Genomic DNA, 7604 nt, shown 5'->3' on the forward strand with positions numbered 1-7604 from the left:
TCCCATAACCTCACTAGACAATGATCCAAAAGTACCAAAAGAGATCATAGTTAGAATATAACTGTACCAACCATCATATGCATACAATTTCCCAATGATAATAGAGATAAAACGTAAAACAAATTAACTAATCAATTATTCCCCAATAATTTTCCACTGATTGCAGAGATGAGAATGTAAAACAAAATAACTAATTAGTTGTTACCACATTGCTCAAGAATAAAAGTATTGAAACTTGCCTTTCAAATCAACCAAGCATATTTTTGAACCATAAAGGTATTCAATAAAATAAGCAAAGGCTATAATTTCAAGTGCATTGAGAATACTAAAAAAGTCAAGCCAATTCATATGCAAACCTGAAACATAATACTAATATGCAAACCTGAATTACGTTTGTTAACGGATACTAAGGCAAATCTTTTGCTACCTCTGCCAGCAATTGACCCATCCTGTCATAAATGAAAACGAAAATCGCATTTACATTACCGATATTACATTAAAGTCAAGCACTAATTAATTAATTAAGTCAAAAACTAAGATTGATGGTTGAAATTCATTAATTAAGTCACAAAAAGTGACAAATAATTCGTAGAAAAAACAAAAAACACGAGCAAAAATAACTAAATCGCATTTTTGAGGTCATAAACATCCAAATTTGGCCAAAAAATGGCGGGGGCCACAATTTTACTGTAGGTTTTGACTGTTGGCTCGTTTTCGATTTGATTAGAGGAACAAAACACTAAAAGAAACCCTAATTTTGAGACTTGACACTTTTTTTACCTAATTATTTTGATCTCGAATTTACCCTCATTAAACTACGCAACCAAATTTGATTTTGCATTAAATTGATCTCATTATATATCTAGGGGATTAATCAATAAAGAATAAATAGATCTGAACCCAAATATGTAAATACATGTTAGGGTTTTTGAAGTGAACTTATTATATTAAAGTCAACCATTAAGTAATTCATGAGGTCAAAAACTAAATTAACGGTTGAAATTCATTAATTAAGTCAAAAAAGTGAAAAATACAATAAAAACCCCGTGAAATGATTAAATCACATTTTTGAGGTCATAAACGACCGAATATGCCCATAGCTTTACTGTGGGTTTTGACCGTTGATCCGTTTTTATCGTAATGCCTTGAATCAATATATCTTGTTTCCTATTCGGAGTAGTATTGTGTTTCGGATTTCTACTTGGATTCAGAATCTTGGGGACATTATGAGATCATGGGTTCCTAGTTGGATTAGGATGACGGGTTCCTAGTAGGATTACAATCATAGGTTCCTAGTTGGATTATGATCATGAGTTCAAGTAGGATTAGGTTAGATTGAGTATTATAAATACCCCATTATGTAATCTGATTTTTTCCTCCTACTAATACTATTCTCCTTCTGCCCGTGCACTAGCCAACACAACGTTGGTGAACCACGTAAATCAGTGTTTTTGATTGTTTATTATTAGGGGAACAAAACCCTAGAACAAACCCTAAAACCCTAATTTTGAGGCTTGACACTTTTTTTTACCTAATTATTTTTATCTCGAATTAACTCTAATTAAAGTGCCCAACCAAAATTGATTTTGGATTGAATTGATCCTACTATATATCTAGGGGATTAATAAATAAAGAATAAATTGATCTGCACCAAATATGTAAATATAGGTTTTAGGGTTTTTCAGGTGCTTTCGTTTTATTTTTTTCGGTATATTAAGTGCTCTAAAATTAAAAGTGGGGAGCTTATTACATTAAAGTCAACCATTAATTAATTAGGTCAAAAACAAAGATTAATGGTTGAAATTCATTAATTAGGTAAAAAAAAGTGAAAAATAATTCGTATAAAAAAGACAATCAAAACTGTGCGAAAATTAATAAATCGCATTTTTGAGGTCCTAAATGAATAAATTTGGCGAAAAGAGGATGGCGCCCATAACTATGCAGTGGGTTTTGACCATTGGCCCGTTTCCGATGGGATTAGTTGATCGAAACCCTCAAACTAACCATAAACCCTAATTTCGAGACTTGTTACTTATTTTTATCTAATTACTTTGAACTCGAATTTACCCTAATTAAAGTGCCTAACCAAATTTGATTTCGGATTGAATTTATGCTACTATTTATCTAGGGGATTAATCAATAAAGAATAAATTGATTTATATCCAAAATTTGTAAATACATATTTTAGGGGTTTTTTGGGTGATTTGATGTTAATTTTTTCGGTATATTAAGTGCTCTAAAATTAAAAGTGGCGAGCTTATTACATTAAAGTCAATGATTAATTAATTAGGTCAAAAACTAAGATTAATGGTTGAAATTCATTAGTTAGGTCAAAAAAATGAAAAGTAATTCTTAGAAAAATAATAAACACAACATGAAAATCACTAAAACCCATTTTTGAGGTCATAAACGGTCCAATTTGTTCAAAAAAGGGCGGGACCAGAGTCTTCTATAATTTCTCTTTATGTTTTGTTTTATGATTGTAAATATCATCTTATCTCTTTTAATGACATTGTTGTTTCTTATGTTAGTCTCTATAGGAATAGGGTTGCTCACTAACTATATATCATCAACATATAATGGAGAAATTCTACTATGGTCCCGGTCCATTAGACCTTATCAATACAAACGTGACACTTGTGCACTTTCTTTCCTTACACCAATCATCTCCTAATGAGGTAGGATGATTCTCTTTTTTTATTGGTTGGGTCCATTGCACCTGGTCCACTATAGAAGTTCTCTTCTTCCAATTCTCCAGTATGAGCCTTATGGAAGTAAGTCTCACAACAGGAGAAAAAGTCTCCTCAAATTATATTCCATTATGTTGTGTACAACTCTTAGAGACTAAGCGAGCCTTGTATCTCTCAATGTACTGCCATCAACATTTCGCTTAATCTTGGGTAAGTCAACTAATTGCCAAATATGGTTGACTTTCATGGAAGTCATTTCTTCTTCCAGTGTGTTAAACATTTTCCATCAAATCTATCTATTATTACAAGTTCTTATATTAAGCAGCCGGTACTCCAGGTCACTTGGAAGATCCCAATTCACATTTGGTCATTGTATTGTGACCCGGCTTAGTAAGTAAAATAGTGTGGCCTCTTATAATATATGTGGGTCCTCCTTATACATGGAAAAATATGTATTGAAGGTCATCCATTTGACATGGATAAGTAGGTGCTTATAGTAATTTCCCCTTTATATTACTCTCCTTCCTTTTATACACTTACTACAATCCTGATAAGGGTATTTTGGATATTTTGGTAATTATGAAGGGATAAATTTGAATTTTAACTTGAGAGTTTCCCTAAAATAAAATTGGAGTGTTATGAAATAGCAAAAGATATTTCTTAGTTGTTAAATTTTTGCTAGGTATTCTACTTGACATCGAGAATAACGTGGCCTCTTATAATATATGTGATTCCTCCTTACATAGGGCAAAATATGCATAGAAGGTATTCTATTTGACATCGAGAATAATGTGCTTCTATTAATTTTTCGTATATGAGGGCAGTTGGACTTTTTGTGGAGAGGGATGTATTAAGCCTTCCCACTAATTTAAGTTAGTCATTTTTCTGTTTCATCCTCCGCCTTTACCATAGTGTCCATCATGTTTTTCCTTATTCCTGTCCACATTTTCGTATGGATGTGGCGTTGCTCCTCCGAAAGGACTTCATTTAAAAAAGCAAAAGTAGAGTGACTAAATAGAATACCTAGAAAAAGTTTAACAACTGAGAAATATCTTTTGCCATTTAGTAACACTCAAATTTTATTTCAGAGAAACTTTCAAGTTAAAATTCAAATTTACTCCTTAATAATTACAAAAATGTCCAAAATACCTTTATGAGGATTGTAGTAGGTCTATAAAAGGGAGGAGAGGAATAGGAAGATGCTCCTCAAGACAAAACTTGTTTGTGAATTTCAGTTATAATGGTAAATTTGGGCGTACAGAAGAAAGAAAATAACGTTAAAATGTCCAAAAGGTCTTCGTCTTCCCGTTGGGAGGATCTAAATCCAGAAATACTAGCTCTCATACTCGTCCGAATCTCAATAGAAGAGAGGGTATGACTTGTTTCAGGACCATATTGCTGGTCTGAAATCAACATCCAGGACTGGTGCCAGAAAGGAGACCGTTCTATTGATGATGTTGACAGAGTGGCGCATAAGCTTATGATGTGCAATAGAGGTTCATTTCAGTGGCTCTGCGCTTAAAAGCTTGGAAATCCTGGATTCTTTTATAATTGATTAAAAACGTTTTCCTATTTTTTGTGCTTTTGAATGTTTAAAAATGGTTCCTTTGAATTGAGATATCTTTATAGAGATTATGACTGTCAAGAAAAATCCATTTGAGTTTCAGAGATAGCCAATGGATTATTCATTTGGTTGTATGTTGAGAAAAAAAGACTTAGACTAATTTTAGGAAATTTCTGACTTTCCTCTTAAGTTTTTTTCTATATGTTTGAATTAACATTTTTGTCTAATAAGGAAAAAACAGATTTTGTATTTGTGGATTCTTTTCTTTCTCTTGTACATAAACATTTGATTTACTTACATGAATCTATCTCTTTCTGTATTTGTAGGGGGACAAACTTGAAGGTGCTGAAAATTCCAATGAGTGAAGTGACTGATAAAATGGTGGAAAGATATGTTAATTCACTAATGAATTTAAGTGTGTTAGACATTAGTTATTGTTTGAATATCACTAGCAAAGGGATTGGAGAATTTGGGAACAAATGTAAAGCCCTAATTGATTTGAGAAGAAACTTCAGATTTGCCATGTTAAAGGAAGTTAATGATAGTGAGGCTATGATGATAGCAAATACAATGTCAGGTCTAAAGAAACTTGAGATGTGTTTTGGGTCTTTTGGAGAATTCGGTCTTGAAGCCATACTTATTAACTGTACCACTCTTTCACATCTCTGTATTAAAGGGTGTTGGAATGTGAAACTGGAAGGTGATGTTTTGGATAAGTGTTTGAAGCTTGAGTTTTTCAATGACCCTTCAATTGATGTTTACAGTGACGATGAAGATGAAGACGATGAAGAATTCACTGATTCTGAATAGTTTCAGAATTTATTTTATCAGTAGCAGCATTATAGACATGGAAAGAGTTTGTTGGCTTGTAGAAATTATTTTATCAGTAGCAGCAGTATGGGCTGGATGATAAATATTTTGATATTGGTGCAACAAAAAATGATGTATTCCGATGATGAATATTAATACAGAAAATGGTTGTATGGTTGTATTTTTGCTTGATCTTAACAGGAATTAAATATATATGCTAATACAACTGAATTAAATATATTAGGGTTAATAAACCAGATCTAACAAAAAAAGTTGTCCATCAGGTTGTCTAAAATAAAAAAGTTTGGATGTAATGTTTTTGTGTTTGAATAAAATGGAATTAATATGGCATCATAAATCGTGAAGGAGAAGTGAGGGAGTAGGATTTGATAGAGTAGGAGAGAGCAGTTCTTTTGGTAGTATTGTGAAACTCAATATTTAAGCGAGATTTATCAATCCGAGGAGGTCGCTTATGATGGAGTAGGAGAGAGCAGTCCTTTTGGTAGTATTGTGGAACTCAATTTATGCAATTTATCAATTGGAGGAGGTCGCTTATATTGACCTGATAGAGGAAGTGGTCTTTTTGGTAGTATTGTGAAACTCAATTTAAGTGATTTATGAATCAGATGAGGTCGCTTATATTGACCTGATGGAGGAAGTGGTCTTTTTGGTAGTATTATAAAACTCAATTTACCCAATTTATGAATGGGAAGAGGTGGCTTGTATTGACCTGATGGAGGAAGTGGTCTTTTTGGTAGTATTGGGAAACTCAATTGCATTTATGCTTGATAGAGGACACGTGGATATAGACTCGATTGAAATGTTTTCTCAGCAACAAATTCTTGGGCTAAGCAGATGCAAGCATCAATAAAACCATCACTGATCTATTTTTACTAATCCTTATCATTTCCACGATTCTCTCCAAAACTGAAAAAAAAATATTCTCATTTATGGTGTATATAATATATGGTGCATGTATATACTTTATTCCATTAATAGAATATTCAAAAATTTTGTCTAAATGAATTTCATTCCTATTCCATATTTGTTAAATGGTAAATTATAAAGCTAGGTCAAATGGGAGGCCCATTTCCATATTTAACCCATTTACTCAACCTACTACATATTTAGACTGATTTTGTGTGACTTTCCCATAATACCCCTAACCTTCCCACTTCCCCCAAACCCGAACGGTCTCTCCCCTATTCTCCTTGGTTGCGCGAAACGGTTGGCAGCTCCTCCATTAATGATTTTAAGACTTTTGATCTTCCTATCTTCCTTTAAATTGCACGAAATATGCACCATTTCTCCAAATCACAATGTATTTTTCTTCTTCCTCTCTTCATCTCTTGGTTCTGCAACTTTCTAATGCTAGAAAACGAAGCCATGGTTCTTCATCTTCCATTTCCTGCTCGTTTCTTGGTTTCTTTCTTCTTGTGACTGTCGCACCCAGGCTTTCGGTTTTTACGCAGGTCGGGGTGCGTGGCCGGCTCGATCCACCTTTCTCGCGTTTAAGGTTTCGAGTCGCCACCAATCATCACATGAAAATACGTATATGCGTGCGTGATTGGTCGCCCTATCTGTTTGGATTGACTCTGTGTAGTTTGGTTTTGATAAGGATGGTCTTTGGAGAGATTTAAGGTTCGTTTTTCCGGTTACGTGTAGGGAAGAGATGTGATCTCACCCTACCCCGCCCAACGTATTGGTACTGTTGTGATATTACGTGTTTACTATTTGTTTTGCTTTGAATTGTCAGTATGAACCAGGTACTCGCATGTTTTGGGGTTATTGGGTTTTATATTGAATTTTAATGACGTTTTCACATCGATTAGAATTTATTTGGTTATTAAATTCGAATGACGTTTTCACATCAATCCGAATTAATTTGGTTTACGAATTCGAATGACGTTTTCACATCGATTCGAATTAATTTAATTTATAAATTCAAATGACGTTTTCACATCAGTTTGAATTAATCTAATTTATAAATTCAAATGACGTTTTCACATCAGTTTGAATTAATTTAGTTATGAATTCGAATGACGTTTTCACATCGGTTCGAATTAATTTAGTTATTGATTCGGATGACGTTTTTACATCGATCCGAATTAATCTGATTAGCTATATCGGTTTGAGATGACATCTCTAAATTTGATGTATTATTTCTCTGAACACAATATATACGACATATGTGTTGGTCCCTTATAACGTAACAAGTTAGTTCCAAAGGGGGATAGGAACTATTTAAAATTTTAGTACGTTAAGGCTGACTTCTTTTTCTTTGAAAAAGGATTACACAGCGCGCTGAGTAAATTAAAACACTAGCTTAGAAAAAATCATCCACAATCGTAAGAAAAAATCTACCACCAGTAAGAGAAGACACTAAATACGGTCCCCAATGATCCATATGAAGTAGATTTAATCCATATGAAACACTAATCTGTGTTGTTTAGCATATTGGCAAACTTCACGTAATGTAACGTAACATAACGTAACGTAACGTAACGTAACGTAACGTAACGTAACGTAACGTAACGTAA

Source organism: Euphorbia lathyris, chromosome 6 (assembly GCF_963576675.1).
Source record: "Euphorbia lathyris chromosome 6, ddEupLath1.1, whole genome shotgun sequence".
In the NCBI taxonomy this organism is placed as follows: Eukaryota; Viridiplantae; Streptophyta; class Magnoliopsida; order Malpighiales; family Euphorbiaceae; genus Euphorbia; species Euphorbia lathyris.